The sequence below is a fragment of the Brachyhypopomus gauderio genome, chromosome 5 (genome assembly GCF_052324685.1).
Source record: "Brachyhypopomus gauderio isolate BG-103 chromosome 5, BGAUD_0.2, whole genome shotgun sequence".
Classification (NCBI taxonomy): domain Eukaryota; kingdom Metazoa; phylum Chordata; class Actinopteri; order Gymnotiformes; family Hypopomidae; genus Brachyhypopomus; species Brachyhypopomus gauderio.
The window spans coordinates 35765588-35783761 of NC_135215.1; the positions used below are offsets into that span (position 1 = coordinate 35765588).

Consider the following 18174-nt stretch of genomic DNA (forward strand, 5'->3'; position numbering starts at 1 on the left):
TGAATAATCTAACTCAGCGTTTCTCAACCAGGGTGCCGTCTGTCTTCATCGGGGATGTCGTCAAAATATTCTGATGTGAAATAAAAAACTATAGTTTTAAAATTGAAGTTATTATACGCTTTAAAAATCATTAAAATGTATTTCATATGACCAGATCTCTCAAGTTTGGTGGGCGTGAGCTTTTTTTCAGGCGGGGGGGGATTGGAATCTGTCGTGATGGTTAGTGTAGCGGCTGTGTGTGTGTGTGTGTGTGTGTGTGTGTGTGTGCGAGTGTGTGTGTGTGTGTGTGGTTGGGGAGCGGGCTGGCTAAAGTCTACGAAGCAACAGCGCGATCTATATTCTGATTGGTTCAACCTGTTATAATATACAACCGATGGATTGGCTGAATATGCTGCGGTGTGCGGCGATTAGATTATTTAAAAAATACATTAATAATAATAATAATAATAATAATAATAATAATAATAATAATAATATTCAATCGTGAGAAATTCCATGTGTGGCGTGAGAGCGTGTGAAATTGCTAAAATGCGTGAGTCTCACGCTCAAAACGTGAATATGACCTGCAAATGACCCTTACCAAGGTCAGCACGTGATTACGCAGGTTTCCCACTGACTGTAAGTCACATTTATGTGCTCTCTGTCTTAATAATCACTTTTTTGTGTTATGTTGTCCGGGAGATGGTTGCAGAGAGTATCTTTTCAGGGTTGCCAACTCTCACGCATTGAGCGTGAGACACACGCATTTGACCGTTTTCACACGCCGAAAAAAAAATCCAGTTTATTTACCTCTGATCCACATCTATGATTCAATGAGTTACTGGTTCGCTCTGGCGCCAACCACTGGCGATCGATCGCGATATAATACTTAATTTGTGTCCATTTTACGTCCCCCCCCCCTCAACAATTTACACTCGCCACCTCCTCCAGGTTCAAATCTCCAGGTTCACAATACGTGACGTTGATCAGTAGAATTCCGTTTCTATAGTAACGACATAACGCAACATAACCGAATGTATATAAGGCCGTACGTCAAGGCAGTCGACACCAGTGTGATATTTGTAGAGAGAGAGGAGAAATCACAGCTGAACATATTAATACAGTAGTGGACAGTGGAATAAGAAAGAAAATGGACTGCATTATACAGACTGAGATGGAAAGTGAAAATCTGAGAAGTGGACAGGAAGAAACAAAGGATGACACACAGACGCTAAGTGAACATGAGGAGTTGTTCAATGTGAGTATTGAGAATATAATATCTATGATGAAGAAAGCCACAGATGAGAAAATAAAAAACAGAGAGATAGAAAAGGAGTGGGCAAGAGAGAGAGAAGAAATGAAGAACAGACACAAGGAACTGGAGGATGAAAAGAGGGTGATTGTAAAGGACATGAATCAAATGGAGGAGGACTATATAAAGGAAATCAGAAGGATGGCTGAGGAAAAAGAGAGGGAGGAGCTGGAGAACATCAAGCTTAGGCAGGAGATCCGCTTCTACGAAGAAAATGAAAAGGCAAGACTGAGCGAAATAGAAGAACTTAGGCAAAAGATGAAGGAGAAGCAGCAAGAGTGGGAGACGGAGAGAAAAACACTGGCGAAATGTCAGAAAGATTTGAAGAAGATGCAGTTAAATGTAGAACGTCTTCTTCTAATAGATCAAGAAATTAAGAGGATGGAGGATGAGAGGACGATATCGGCGAAGCACATGGTGGCTAGAGTGTTTGTGAGAAAAGACGGAAAACCTGAGGGCTCTGAGAAGAGAACTCTGAGACGATGGTGGAAGAGTTTAAAGAACAACGTGCTCTTCAGGAGCCAGGAGAGCAGCGTCCAACAGAACCAAGAGAAAAGCTCCGCCAATACAACAGAAATCTCATCCTGCCCCGGCGAAGGGAAGGAGACGAGAAGGAAGAGTATATGGCGAAAATGGTTCAAGCGCTGAAATGAAAGTGTGAGGAACCGCACACGATCTCCGTGTAGATGCGGTTCACCTGCCGCTCATCGCGGCTCCCCATCGCAACTATTTAATCTTCCCCCTCACTCTTCTTGTGAAGTATTGGTGCCATGCCACGTACCGAGCGGTCTCTCCGTCTTACTGCCTTCCCCGTGTACCGACCTCTGCTCTCCTCCTAGACCTCGTCCCCTGCCTAGTCCCTCTGAACCAGAACCATATATATAAAAAGAGAGAGAGTCGCGCCATCTCCGTTCACTCCAACGGACCCGTTTGATTACAGCAAATACGAGCAGCGCAGTCAAGCTGGAGCAGTGGACCATCTGTGATACACTTTTACAGGTTAGTACGCTTAAAAAATCTGATTGTGTATTGTAAGGACATCAGAATCAAATTAACATGTGCATTAAAATGTGCATTAAAGCATTTTAGTGAATTATCCACCTCTAAATAAGCAGATTTAGGGAACTAAATTTATGCTAAGACAACGCGAATACGGTTAACGAGATTTCACATTAACGACTGACAGCCTATTAATAGTAAATTCCTCTCTTAATGCCATTTCACCTAAACGCGATGTTTTTGCGGGGTAGCTAAGTATTGGTTAAATATAACATTTGAGTGTGATTGTAGAGTGTGTTGGGTCGAGGAGGTGAAATGAGGATATCCATTTTGGAGTACCAGCTAACGTTTTATTTCCTTTTATTTTTTTTTTTTATCCTTTTATTTATTTTATTTTCCTTTTTTATTTCGTTTTATTTATTTTTATTTAATTTTATTAATGTATTTCCTCAGTTTTTGAAGCTGCTGGATATAAAATACATACTATTTAGTGTGATTAAGTTTTAAATATTCTATCACTTAAAGAAATAATATAATTATTAGGAGTTCATACTTATTAAACCCGTGTCAACACTATAGCTGTGATCAGCAGCTATGGGCCCTGTGTTTACAGGTCCAGTGGTGCATCGTAGTGCAGGGGGCTTCCTCTTTCTGAGTGCGGGGCGATGCACAAAAATGGTGGGAACAGCATCTGCTCTCAGCCTGGTCTTGCCCTGTTTGGTTCTGATGAACTGGTCTGCCTCAAAATGTGCCTGCAGAGTGATGTGAGTTTACTCCTCACACATGACAACTCAGTTTTGTCTACCCATATACATATCCCATAGTGGGTGAATACACAGTATTAGAGAACACTTACTGGATACGTATACACTCATTACACATATAAAAAAACAACCAAGGATGTGCAACAAGTTCAAATTCATATCGCATCAATACTCATAATAATCATTTTCTCCTGTCTTTTTCTCCTCTCTCTCGCTAGGCCAAAGAACCATAGGGGATTCCATGGAGCCTGCAACTAGATAGCATCCTCACCCTGCACCCGAGTCTGTCTGGAGTCTTTGATTTTTGTTCACTATTCTGTATTTTAATAAATCAGGCATTAAGCTTTCCAATAGTGTGTTTATTGTGAAAAGTGCAAATGCAGTGTTTGATGATTACCACACACATTTTATTTTTTGCTGTTGTAATATTTAGTGAGGGTAAGATTGCTCCAGCTTAGTTGAGACAACCTTTTTTTTCTCCTCTCCGTATCAGTGGGGAAACCATAAATTTTTGCTCCTTTCTCTGATAGATTGGAGCATCCCCATGCAGTACAGCAAACCATGGTGGACACTACACAAACACGGAGGAAAGGACACAGAAAAACTGCTTGACATGATATTCATATTTGAGATTATTAGAGATTTATTTAATGAATTAATTGCTGTAATTATGTGTGTATTAAAAAGACTATATATACACTGCTCAAAAAAATAAAGGGAACACTCAAATAACACATCCTAGATCTGAAAGAATGAAATATTCTCATTGAATACTTTGTTCTGTACAAAGTTGAATGTGCTGACAACAAAATCACACAAAAATCATCAATGGAAATCAAATTTATTAACCAATGGAGGCCTGGATTTGGAGCCACACACAAAATTAAAGTGGAAAAACACACTACAGGCTGATCCAACTTTGATGTAATGTCCTTAAAACAAGTCAAAATGAGGCTCAGTATTGTGTGTGGCCTCCACGTGCCTGTATGACCTCCCTACAATGCCTGGGCATGCTCCTGATGAGGTGGCGGATGGTCTCCTGAGGGATCTCCTCTCAGACCTGGACTAAAGCATCTGCTAACTCCTGGACAGTTTGTGGTGCAACGTGACGTTGGTGGATGGAGCGAGACATGATGTCCCAGATGTGCTCAATCGGATTCAGGTCTGGGGAACGGGTGGGCCAATCCATAGCTTCAATGCCTTCATCTTGCAGGACCTGCTGACACACTCCAGCCACATGAGGTCTAGCATTGTCTTGCATTAGGAGGAACCCAGGGCCAACCGCACCAGCATATGGTCTCACAAGGGGTCTGAGGATCTCATCTCGGTACCTAATGTCAGTCAGTGGCTACCTCTGGTGAGCACATGGAGGGCTGTGTGGCCCTCCAAAGAAATGCCTCCCAACACCATTACTGACCCACTGCCAAACCGGTCATGCTGAAGGATGTTGCAGGCAGCAGATCGCTCTCCACGGCGTCTCCAGACTCTGTCACGTCCGTCACCTGCTCAGTGTGAACCTGCTTTCATCTGTGAAGAGCACAAGGCGCCAGTGGCGAATTTGCCAATCCTGGTGTTCTCTGGCAAATGCCAAGCGTCCTGCACGGTGTTGGGCTGTGAGCACAACCCCGATCTGTGGACGCGGGCCCTCATACCATCCTCATGGAGTCGGTTTCTAACCGTTTGTGCAGACACATGCACAATTGTGGCCTGCTGGAGGTCATTTTGCAGGGCTCTGGCACTGCTCCTCCTGTTCCTTCTTGCACAAAGGCGGAGGTAGCGGTCCTGCTGCTGGGTTGTTGACCTCCTACGGCCTCCTCCACGTCTCCTGGTGTACTGGACTGTCTCCTGGTAGCGCCTCCAGCCTCTGGACACTACGCTGACAGACACAGCAAACCTTCTTGCCACAGCTCGCATTGATGTGCCATCGTGGATGAGCTGCACTACCTGAGCCACTTGTGTGGGTTGTAGAGTCTGTCTCATGCTACCACGAGTGTGAAAGGACCACCAATATTCAAAAGTGACCAAAACATCAGCCAGAAAGCATAGGTACTGAGATGTGGTCTGTAGTCCCTACCTGCAGAACCACTCCTTTATAGGGGGGTCTTGCTAATTGCCTCTCATTTCTACCTATTATCTATTCCATTTGCACAACAGCAGGTGAAATTGATTCCTAACTGAACAGGTTGGTTTCACAGAAGTGTGGTTGACTTGGAGTTACCACACACAGACGTATCCAGGACGTGCGCTAAAACCATCGCTTTTGTGTCAAGCCACTCATGACCAAGAGACAAAGACAGAAGCATCTTCCCTGGGCCACGGAGGAAAAGAACTGGACTGTTGTTCAGTGGTCCAAGGTGTTGTTTTCAGATTAAAGTAAATTTTGCATTTCATTTGGAAATCAAGGTCCAAGTCTTGAGGAAGAGTGGAGAGACACACAATCCAAGCTGTTTGAGGTCTAGTTTGAAGTTTCCACAATCAGTGATGTTTGGGGAGTCATGTCATCTGCTGTGTTATATCAAGACCAAAGACAGCGCAGCCGTCTACCAGGACATTTTAGGGCACTTCATGCTCCCCTCTACTGACTAGCTTTTTGGAGATGGAAATTTCATTTTCCATCACAACTTTTCACCCATCCTCACTGCCAAGAGTACCAATACCTGGTTTAATAACCACAGGATCACTGTGCTTGATTGGCCAGCAAACTTGACTGACCGTGGCGGCTGGTCAATACGGGGCGCTGGGGCGCCGCCCCCTTAATATTGTTCCGATACTAAAATAAGTTCATTATAAACTGCGATAGTGAGGAAATTATTTAGTCACACTGTGTGTCTAATAGCCATGTTTGAATTTATTAAAAGAGTAAACACATAATTGTATTTAACTGTTCAAGTGAGATATGTTGATTTGAGTACTGAGCTGTGGTGCTGCTGTAAATGTCTCTGCATCCTGCTCGTATTAGTCGGGGTGTACGGCATTATTTTCATACAATGTTTGCATATGGTCCGCGTCTTATCAGTCACTCTCTTGTCATTTATCATTTCCGCCGGGTTCCCAAAATGCTGCCAAACAAACGATGTGAAAGTGGCGGGTGCATCTTCAATAGTAATACCTGTATTTTCCAATGTCATTCTGGCTGCTTGCTGGATCACAAATCTCGCGAGACAGATTTTTAACGCGACGAGAAATCTCGCTTAGTTCCGTCTCGCGACACCCCTAATAACCGCGGTATGTTTTTTTTTTTTTTACTTTGATGTTGTGAATTGAATAATCTAACTCAGCGTTTCTCAACCAGGGTGCCGTCTGTCTTCATCGGGGATGTCGTCAAAATATTCTGATGTGAAATAAAAAACTATAGTTTTAAAATTGAAGTTATTATACGCTTTAAAAATCATTAAAATGTATTTCATATGACCAGATCTCTCAAGTTTGGTGGGCGTGAGCTTTTTTTCAGGCGGGGGGGGATTGGAATCTGTCGTGATGGTTAGTGTAGCGGCTGTGTGTGTGTGTGTGTGTGTGTGTGTGTGTGTGCGAGTGTGTGTGTGTGTGTGTGGTTGGGGAGCGGGCTGGCTAAAGTCTACGAAGCAACAGCGCGATCTATATTCTGATTGGTTCAACCTGTTATAATATACAACCGATGGATTGGCTGAATATGCTGCGGTGTGCGGCGATTAGATTATTTAAAAAATACATTAATAATAATAATAATAATAATAATAATAATAATAATAATAATAATATTCAATCGTGAGAAATTCCATGTGTGGCGTGAGAGCGTGTGAAATTGCTAAAATGCGTGAGTCTCACGCTCAAAACGTGAATATGACCTGCAAATGACCCTTACCAAGGTCAGCACGTGATTACGCAGGTTTCCCACTGACTGTAAGTCACATTTATGTGCTCTCTGTCTTAATAATCACTTTTTTGTGTTATGTTGTCCGGGAGATGGTTGCAGAGAGTATCTTTTCAGGGTTGCCAACTCTCACGCATTGAGCGTGAGACACACGCATTTGACCGTTTTCACACGCCGAAAAAAAAATCCAGTTTATTTACCTCTGATCCACATCTATGATTCAATGAGTTACTGGTTCGCTCTGGCGCCAACCACTGGCGATCGATCGCGATATAATACTTAATTTGTGTCCATTTTACGTCCCCCCCCCCTCAACAATTTACACTCGCCACCTCCTCCAGGTTCAAATCTCCAGGTTCACAATACGTGACGTTGATCAGTAGAATTCCGTTTCTATAGTAACGACATAACGCAACATAACCGAATGTATATAAGGCCGTACGTCAAGGCAGTCGACACCAGTGTGATATTTGTAGAGAGAGAGGAGAAATCACAGCTGAACATATTAATACAGTAGTGGACAGTGGAATAAGAAAGAAAATGGACTGCATTATACAGACTGAGATGGAAAGTGAAAATCTGAGAAGTGGACAGGAAGAAACAAAGGATGACACACAGACGCTAAGTGAACATGAGGAGTTGTTCAATGTGAGTATTGAGAATATAATATCTATGATGAAGAAAGCCACAGATGAGAAAATAAAAAACAGAGAGATAGAAAAGGAGTGGGCAAGAGAGAGAGAAGAAATGAAGAACAGACACAAGGAACTGGAGGATGAAAAGAGGGTGATTGTAAAGGACATGAATCAAATGGAGGAGGACTATATAAAGGAAATCAGAAGGATGGCTGAGGAAAAAGAGAGGGAGGAGCTGGAGAACATCAAGCTTAGGCAGGAGATCCGCTTCTACGAAGAAAATGAAAAGGCAAGACTGAGCGAAATAGAAGAACTTAGGCAAAAGATGAAGGAGAAGCAGCAAGAGTGGGAGACGGAGAGAAAAACACTGGCGAAATGTCAGAAAGATTTGAAGAAGATGCAGTTAAATGTAGAACGTCTTCTTCTAATAGATCAAGAAATTAAGAGGATGGAGGATGAGAGGACGATATCGGCGAAGCACATGGTGGCTAGAGTGTTTGTGAGAAAAGACGGAAAACCTGAGGGCTCTGAGAAGAGAACTCTGAGACGATGGTGGAAGAGTTTAAAGAACAACGTGCTCTTCAGGAGCCAGGAGAGCAGCGTCCAACAGAACCAAGAGAAAAGCTCCGCCAATACAACAGAAATCTCATCCTGCCCCGGCGAAGGGAAGGAGACGAGAAGGAAGAGTATATGGCGAAAATGGTTCAAGCGCTGAAATGAAAGTGTGAGGAACCGCACACGATCTCCGTGTAGATGCGGTTCACCTGCCGCTCATCGCGGCTCCCCATCGCAACTATTTAATCTTCCCCCTCACTCTTCTTGTGAAGTATTGGTGCCATGCCACGTACCGAGCGGTCTCTCCGTCTTACTGCCTTCCCCGTGTACCGACCTCTGCTCTCCTCCTAGACCTCGTCCCCTGCCTAGTCCCTCTGAACCAGAACCATATATATAAAAAGAGAGAGAGTCGCGCCATCTCCGTTCACTCCAACGGACCCGTTTGATTACAGCAAATACGAGCAGCGCAGTCAAGCTGGAGCAGTGGACCATCTGTGATACACTTTTACAGGTTAGTACGCTTAAAAAATCTGATTGTGTATTGTAAGGACATCAGAATCAAATTAACATGTGCATTAAAATGTGCATTAAAGCATTTTAGTGAATTATCCACCTCTAAATAAGCAGATTTAGGGAACTAAATTTATGCTAAGACAACGCGAATACGGTTAACGAGATTTCACATTAACGACTGACAGCCTATTAATAGTAAATTCCTCTCTTAATGCCATTTCACCTAAACGCGATGTTTTTGCGGGGTAGCTAAGTATTGGTTAAATATAACATTTGAGTGTGATTGTAGAGTGTGTTGGGTCGAGGAGGTGAAATGAGGATATCCATTTTGGAGTACCAGCTAACGTTTTATTTCCTTTTATTTTTTTTTTTTATCCTTTTATTTATTTTATTTTCCTTTTTTATTTCGTTTTATTTATTTTTATTTAATTTTATTAATGTATTTCCTCAGTTTTTGAAGCTGCTGGATATAAAATACATACTATTTAGTGTGATTAAGTTTTAAATATTCTATCACTTAAAGAAATAATATAATTATTAGGAGTTCATACTTATTAAACCCGTGTCAACACTATAGCTGTGATCAGCAGCTATGGGCCCTGTGTTTACAGGTCCAGTGGTGCATCGTAGTGCAGGGGGCTTCCTCTTTCTGAGTGCGGGGCGATGCACAAAAATGGTGGGAACAGCATCTGCTCTCAGCCTGGTCTTGCCCTGTTTGGTTCTGATGAACTGGTCTGCCTCAAAATGTGCCTGCAGAGTGATGTGAGTTTACTCCTCACACATGACAACTCAGTTTTGTCTACCCATATACATATCCCATAGTGGGTGAATACACAGTATTAGAGAACACTTACTGGATACGTATACACTCATTACACATATAAAAAAACAACCAAGGATGTGCAACAAGTTCAAATTCATATCGCATCAATACTCATAATAATCATTTTCTCCTGTCTTTTTCTCCTCTCTCTCGCTAGGCCAAAGAACCATAGGGGATTCCATGGAGCCTGCAACTAGATAGCATCCTCACCCTGCACCCGAGTCTGTCTGGAGTCTTTGATTTTTGTTCACTATTCTGTATTTTAATAAATCAGGCATTAAGCTTTCCAATAGTGTGTTTATTGTGAAAAGTGCAAATGCAGTGTTTGATGATTACCACACACATTTTATTTTTTGCTGTTGTAATATTTAGTGAGGGTAAGATTGCTCCAGCTTAGTTGAGACAACCTTTTTTTTCTCCTCTCCGTATCAGTGGGGAAACCATAAATTTTTGCTCCTTTCTCTGATAGATTGGAGCATCCCCATGCAGTACAGCAAACCATGGTGGACACTACACAAACACGGAGGAAAGGACACAGAAAAACTGCTTGACATGATATTCATATTTGAGATTATTAGAGATTTATTTAATGAATTAATTGCTGTAATTATGTGTGTATTAAAAAGACTATATATACACTGCTCAAAAAAATAAAGGGAACACTCAAATAACACATCCTAGATCTGAAAGAATGAAATATTCTCATTGAATACTTTGTTCTGTACAAAGTTGAATGTGCTGACAACAAAATCACACAAAAATCATCAATGGAAATCAAATTTATTAACCAATGGAGGCCTGGATTTGGAGCCACACACAAAATTAAAGTGGAAAAACACACTACAGGCTGATCCAACTTTGATGTAATGTCCTTAAAACAAGTCAAAATGAGGCTCAGTATTGTGTGTGGCCTCCACGTGCCTGTATGACCTCCCTACAATGCCTGGGCATGCTCCTGATGAGGTGGCGGATGGTCTCCTGAGGGATCTCCTCTCAGACCTGGACTAAAGCATCTGCTAACTCCTGGACAGTTTGTGGTGCAACGTGACGTTGGTGGATGGAGCGAGACATGATGTCCCAGATGTGCTCAATCGGATTCAGGTCTGGGGAACGGGTGGGCCAATCCATAGCTTCAATGCCTTCATCTTGCAGGACCTGCTGACACACTCCAGCCACATGAGGTCTAGCATTGTCTTGCATTAGGAGGAACCCAGGGCCAACCGCACCAGCATATGGTCTCACAAGGGGTCTGAGGATCTCATCTCGGTACCTAATGTCAGTCAGTGGCTACCTCTGGTGAGCACATGGAGGGCTGTGTGGCCCTCCAAAGAAATGCCTCCCAACACCATTACTGACCCACTGCCAAACCGGTCATGCTGAAGGATGTTGCAGGCAGCAGATCGCTCTCCACGGCGTCTCCAGACTCTGTCACGTCCGTCACCTGCTCAGTGTGAACCTGCTTTCATCTGTGAAGAGCACAAGGCGCCAGTGGCGAATTTGCCAATCCTGGTGTTCTCTGGCAAATGCCAAGCGTCCTGCACGGTGTTGGGCTGTGAGCACAACCCCGATCTGTGGACGCGGGCCCTCATACCATCCTCATGGAGTCGGTTTCTAACCGTTTGTGCAGACACATGCACAATTGTGGCCTGCTGGAGGTCATTTTGCAGGGCTCTGGCACTGCTCCTCCTGTTCCTTCTTGCACAAAGGCGGAGGTAGCGGTCCTGCTGCTGGGTTGTTGACCTCCTACGGCCTCCTCCACGTCTCCTGGTGTACTGGACTGTCTCCTGGTAGCGCCTCCAGCCTCTGGACACTACGCTGACAGACACAGCAAACCTTCTTGCCACAGCTCGCATTGATGTGCCATCGTGGATGAGCTGCACTACCTGAGCCACTTGTGTGGGTTGTAGAGTCTGTCTCATGCTACCACGAGTGTGAAAGGACCACCAATATTCAAAAGTGACCAAAACATCAGCCAGAAAGCATAGGTACTGAGATGTGGTCTGTAGTCCCTACCTGCAGAACCACTCCTTTATAGGGGGGTCTTGCTAATTGCCTCTCATTTCTACCTATTATCTATTCCATTTGCACAACAGCAGGTGAAATTGATTCCTAACTGAACAGGTTGGTTTCACAGAAGTGTGGTTGACTTGGAGTTACCACACACAGACGTATCCAGGACGTGCGCTAAAACCATCGCTTTTGTGTCAAGCCACTCATGACCAAGAGACAAAGACAGAAGCATCTTCCCTGGGCCACGGAGGAAAAGAACTGGACTGTTGTTCAGTGGTCCAAGGTGTTGTTTTCAGATTAAAGTAAATTTTGCATTTCATTTGGAAATCAAGGTCCAAGTCTTGAGGAAGAGTGGAGAGACACACAATCCAAGCTGTTTGAGGTCTAGTTTGAAGTTTCCACAATCAGTGATGTTTGGGGAGTCATGTCATCTGCTGTGTTATATCAAGACCAAAGACAGCGCAGCCGTCTACCAGGACATTTTAGGGCACTTCATGCTCCCCTCTACTGACTAGCTTTTTGGAGATGGAAATTTCATTTTCCATCACAACTTTTCACCCATCCTCACTGCCAAGAGTACCAATACCTGGTTTAATAACCACAGGATCACTGTGCTTGATTGGCCAGCAAACTTGACTGACCGTGGCGGCTGGTCAATACGGGGCGCTGGGGCGCCGCCCCCTTAATATTGTTCCGATACTAAAATAAGTTCATTATAAACTGCGATAGTGAGGAAATTATTTAGTCACACTGTGTGTCTAATAGCCATGTTTGAATTTATTAAAAGAGTAAACACATAATTGTATTTAACTGTTCAAGTGAGATATGTTGATTTGAGTACTGAGCTGTGGTGCTGCTGTAAATGTCTCTGCATCCTGCTCGTATTAGTCGGGGTGTACGGCATTATTTTCATACAATGTTTGCATATGGTCCGCGTCTTATCAGTCACTCTCTTGTCATTTATCATTTCCGCCGGGTTCCCAAAATGCTGCCAAACAAACGATGTGAAAGTGGCGGGTGCATCTTCAATAGTAATACCTGTATTTTCCAATGTCATTCTGGCTGCTTGCTGGATCACAAATCTCGCGAGACAGATTTTTAACGCGACGAGAAATCTCGCTTAGTTCCGTCTCGCGACACCCCTAATAACCGCGGTATGTTTTTTTTTTTTTTACTTTGATGTTGTGAATTGAATAATCTAACTCAGCGTTTCTCAACCAGGGTGCCGTCTGTCTTCATCGGGGATGTCGTCAAAATATTCTGATGTGAAATAAAAAACTATAGTTTTAAAATTGAAGTTATTATACGCTTAAAAAATCATTAAAATGTATTTCATATGACCAGATCTCTCAAGTTTGGTGGGCGTGAGCTTTTTTTCAGGCGGGGGGGGATTGGAATCTGTCGTGATGGTTAGTGTAGCGGCTGTGTGTGTGTGTGTGTGTGTGTGTGTGTGTGTGTGCGAGTGTGTGTGTGTGTGTGTGGTTGGGGAGCGGGCTGGCTAAAGTCTACGAAGCAACAGCGCGATCTATATTCTGATTGGTTCAACCTGTTATAATATACAACCGATGGATTGGCTGAATATGCTGCGGTGTGCGGCGATTAGATTATTTAAAAAATACATTAATAATAATAATAATAATAATAATAATAATATTCAATCGTGAGAAATTCCATGTGTGGCGTGAGAGCGTGTGAAATTGCTAAAATGCGTGAGTCTCACGCTCAAAACGTGAATATGACCTGCAAATGACCCTTACCAAGGTCAGCACGTGATTACGCAGGTTTCCCACTGACTGTAAGTCACATTTATGTGCTCTCTGTCTTAATAATCACTTTTTTGTGTTATGTTGTCCGGGAGATGGTTGCAGAGAGTATCTTTTCAGGGTTGCCAACTCTCACGCATTGAGCGTGAGACACACGCATTTGACCGTTTTCACACGCCGAAAAAAAAATCCAGTTTATTTACCTCTGATCCACATCTATGATTCAATGAGTTACTGGTTCGCTCTGGCGCCAACCACTGGCGATCGATCGCGATATAATACTTAATTTGTGTCCATTTTACGTCCCCCCCCCCTCAACAATTTACACTCGCCACCTCCTCCAGGTTCAAATCTCCAGGTTCACAATACGTGACGTTGATCAGTAGAATTCCGTTTCTATAGTAACGACATAACACAACATAACCGAATGTATATAAGGCCGTACGTCAAGGCAGTCGACACCAGTGTGATATTTGTAGAGAGAGAGGAGAAATCACAGCTGAACATATTAATACAGTAGTGGACAGTGGAATAAGAAAGAAAATGGACTGCATTATACAGACTGAGATGGAAAGTGAAAATCTGAGAAGTGGACAGGAAGAAACAAAGGATGACACACAGACGCTAAGTGAACATGAGGAGTTGTTCAATGTGAGTATTGAGAATATAATATCTATGATGAAGAAAGCCACAGATGAGAAAATAAAAAACAGAGAGATAGAAAAGGAGTGGGCAAGAGAGAGAGAAGAAATGAAGAACAGACACAAGGAACTGGAGGATGAAAAGAGGGTGATTGTAAAGGACATGAATCAAATGGAGGAGGACTATATAAAGGAAATCAGAAGGATGGCTGAGGAAAAAGAGAGGGAGGAGCTGGAGAACATCAAGCTTAGGCAGGAGATCCGCTTCTACGAAGAAAATGAAAAGGCAAGACTGAGCGAAATAGAAGAACTTAGGCAAAAGATGAAGGAGAAGCAGCAAGAGTGGGAGACGGAGAGAAAAACACTGGCGAAATGTCAGAAAGATTTGAAGAAGATGCAGTTAAATGTAGAACGTCTTCTTCTAATAGATCAAGAAATTAAGAGGATGGAGGATGAGAGGACGATATCGGCGAAGCACATGGTGGCTAGAGTGTTTGTGAGAAAAGACGGAAAACCTGAGGGCTCTGAGAAGAGAACTCTGAGACGATGGTGGAAGAGTTTAAAGAACAACGTGCTCTTCAGGAGCCAGCAGAGCAGCGTCCAACAGAACCAAGAGAAAAGCTCCGCCAATACAACAGAAATCTCATCCTGCCCCGGCGAAGGGAAGGAGACGAGAAGGAAGAGTATATGGCGAAAATGGTTCAAGCGCTGAAATGAAAGTGTGAGGAACCGCACACGATCTCCGTGTAGATGCGGTTCACCTGCCGCTCATCGCGGCTCCCCATCGCAACTATTTAATCTTCCCCCTCACTCTTCTTGTGAAGTATTGGTGCCATGCCACGTACCGAGCGGTCTCTCCGTCTTACTGCCTTCCCCGTGTACCGACCTCTGCTCTCCTCCTAGACCTCGTCCCCTGCCTAGTCCCTCTGAACCAGAACCATATATATAAAAAGAGAGAGAGTCGCGCCATCTCCGTTCACTCCAACGGACCCGTTTGATTACAGCAAATACGAGCAGCGCAGTCAAGCTGGAGCAGTGGACCATCTGTGATACACTTTTACAGGTTAGTACGCTTAAAAAATCTGATTGTGTATTGTAAGGACATCAGAATCAAATTAACATGTGCATTAAAATGTGCATTAAAGCATTTTAGTGAATTATCCACCTCTAAATAAGCAGATTTAGGGAACTAAATTTATGCTAAGACAACGCGAATACGGTTAACGAGATTTCACATTAACGACTGACAGCCTATTAATAGTAAATTCCTCTCTTAATGCCATTTCACCTAAACGCGATGTTTTTGCGGGGTAGCTAAGTATTGGTTAAATATAACATTTGAGTGTGATTGTAGAGTGTGTTGGGTCGAGGAGGTGAAATGAGGATATCCATTTTGGAGTACCAGCTAACGTTTTATTTCCTTTTATTTTATTTTTTTATCCTTTTATTTATTTTATTTTCCTTTTTTATTTCGTTTTATTTATTTTTATTTAATTTTATTAATGTATTTCCTCAGTTTTTGAAGCTGCTGGATATAAAATACATACTATTTAGTGTGATTAAGTTTTAAATATTCTATCACTTAAAGAAATAATATAATTATTAGGAGTTCATACTTATTAAACCCGTGTCAACACTATAGCTGTGATCAGCAGCTATGGGCCCTGTGTTTACAGGTCCAGTGGTGCATCGTAGTGCAGGGGGCTTCCTCTTTCTGAGTGCGGGGCGATGCACAAAAATGGTGGGAACAGCATCTGCTCTCAGCCTGGTCTTGCCCTGTTTGGTTCTGATGAACTGGTCTGCCTCAAAATGTGCCTGCAGAGTGATGTGAGTTTACTCCTCACACATGACAACTCAGTTTTGTCTACCCATATACATATCCCATAGTGGGTGAATACACAGTATTAGAGAACACTTACTGGATACGTATACACTCATTACACATATAAAAAAACAACCAAGGATGTGCAACAAGTTCAAATTCATATCGCATCAATACTCATAATAATCATTTTCTCCTGTCTTTTTCTCCTCTCTCTCGCTAGGCCAAAGAACCATAGGGGATTCCATGGAGCCTGCAACTAGATAGCATCCTCACCCTGCACCCGAGTCTGTCTGGAGTCTTTGATTTTTGTTCACTATTCTGTATTTTAATAAATCAGGCATTAAGCTTTCCAATAGTGTGTTTATTGTGAAAAGTGCAAATGCAGTGTTTGATGATTACCACACACATTTTATTTTTTGCTGTTGTAATATTTAGTGAGGGTAAGATTGCTCCAGCTTAGTTGAGACAACCTTTTTTTTCTCCTCTCCGTATCAGTGGGGAAACCATAAATTTTTGCTCCTTTCTCTGATAGATTGGAGCATCCCCATGCAGTACAGCAAACCATGGTGGACACTACACAAACACGGAGGAAAGGACACAGAAAAACTGCTTGACATGATATTCATATTTGAGATTATTAGAGATTTATTTAATGAATTAATTGCTGTAATTATGTGTGTATTAAAAAGACTATATATACACTGCTCAAAAAAATAAAGGGAACACTCAAATAACACATCCTAGATCTGAAAGAATGAAATATTCTCATTGAATACTTTGTTCTGTACAAAGTTGAATGTGCTGACAACAAAATCACACAAAAATCATCAATGGAAATCAAATTTATTAACCAATGGAGGCCTGGATTTGGAGCCACACACAAAATTAAAGTGGAAAAACACACAGGCTGATCCAACTTTGATGTAATGTCCTTAAAACAAGTCAAAATGAGGCTCAGTATTGTGTGTGGCCTCCACGTGCCTGTATGACCTCCCTACAATGCCTGGGCATGCTCCTGATGAGGTGGCGGATGGTCTCCTGAGGGATCTCCTCTCAGACCTGGACTAAAGCATCTGCTAACTCCTGGACAGTTTGTGGTGCAACGTGACGTTGGTGGATGGAGCGAGACATGATGTCCCAGATGTGCTCAATCGGATTCAGGTCTGGGGAACGGGCGGGCCAGTCCATAGCTTCAATGCCTTCATCTTGCAGGACCTGCTGACACACTCCAGCCACATGAGGTCTAGCATTGTCTTGCATTAGGAGGAACCCAGGGCCAACCGCACCAGCATATGGTCTCACAAGGGGTCTGAGGATCTCATCTCGGTACCTAATGGCAGTCAGTGGCTACCTCTGGTGAGCACATGGAGGGCTGTGTGGCCCTCCAAAGAAATGCCTCCCAACACCATTACTGACCCACTGCCAAACCTGTCATGCTGAAGGATGTTGCAGGCAGCAGATCGCTCTCCACGGCGTCTCCAGACTCTGTCACGTCCGTCACCTGCTCAGTGTGAACCTGCTTTCATCTGTGAAGAGCACAAGGCGCCAGTGGCGAATTTGCCAATCCTGGTGTTCTCTGGCAAATGCCAAGCGTCCTGCACGGTGTTGGGCTGTGAGCACAACCCCCATCTGTGGACGTCGGGCCCTCATACCATCCTCATGGTGCAGACACATGCACATTTGTGGCCTGCTGGAGGTCATTTTGCAGGGCTCTGGCACTGCTCCTCCTGTTCCTTCTTGCACAAAGGCGGAGGTAGCGGTCCTGCTGCTGGGTTGTTGACCTCCTACGGCCTCCTCCACGTCTCCTGGTGTACTGGACTGTCTCCTGGTAGCGCCTCCAGCCTCTGGACACTACGCTGACAGACACAGCAAACCTTCTTGCCACAGCTCGCATTGATGTGCCATCGTGGATGAGCTGCACTACCTGAGCCACTTGTGTGGGTTGTAGAGTCCGTCTCATGCTACCACGAGTGTGAAAGGACCACCAACATTCAAAAGTGACCAAAACATCAGCCAGAAAGCGTAGGTACTAAAAAGTGGTCTGTGGTCCCTACCTGCAGAACCACTCCTTATAGGGGGGGTCTTGCTAATTGCCTCTCATTTCTACCTATTGTCTATTCCATTTGCACAACAGCAGGTGAAATTGATTCACAATCAGTGTTGCTTCCTGACTGAACAGGTTGGTTTCACAGAAGTGTGGTTGACTTGGAGTTACCACACACAGACGTATCCAGGACGTGGGCTAAAACCGTCGCTTTTGTGACGTAAAAAGTGATTTCGTGTTTTAGTCAGATGAACTACTTTTGTCGTGTTGAGTGAACTTGTTGGTAATCATAACTAAATATAATGAGTTCTAAAAACTTCAACTTGAATTTGAAACTGAAAACTTAAAATAGCTTGCTCAAGCAAAGAAAAAAAGCGTTTCCAAGTAACATTTTTTATACGACGCATGTGCCGAGGCAATGACGTCAGCACTTGCTCTTCTTTGGTATCGAAGACGATGAC

The 18174-nt window shown here is 43.3% G+C and overlaps 3 long non-coding RNA genes across 3 annotated transcripts; all 3 read left to right on the top strand.

Moving 5' to 3' along the window:
* The first annotated feature begins 1036 nt into the window (after positions 1-1036).
* Positions 1037-3511, top strand: LOC143513924 (uncharacterized). The gene is made up of 3 exons (XR_013130731.1): positions 1037-2290; positions 2870-3054; positions 3273-3511. It is a non-coding gene; the product is annotated as an uncharacterized LOC143513924 (long non-coding RNA).
* A 3840-nt stretch (positions 3512-7351) lies between these two features.
* LOC143513925 (uncharacterized) lies at positions 7352-9826 on the top strand. The gene is made up of 3 exons (XR_013130732.1): positions 7352-8605; positions 9185-9369; positions 9588-9826. It is a non-coding gene; the product is annotated as an uncharacterized LOC143513925 (long non-coding RNA).
* Positions 9827-13456: 3630 nt separating this feature from the next.
* On the top strand, positions 13457-16128 carry LOC143513926 (uncharacterized). The gene is made up of 3 exons (XR_013130733.1): positions 13457-14907; positions 15487-15671; positions 15890-16128. It is a non-coding gene; the product is annotated as an uncharacterized LOC143513926 (long non-coding RNA).
* The last annotated feature ends 2046 nt before the right edge of the window (positions 16129-18174 follow it).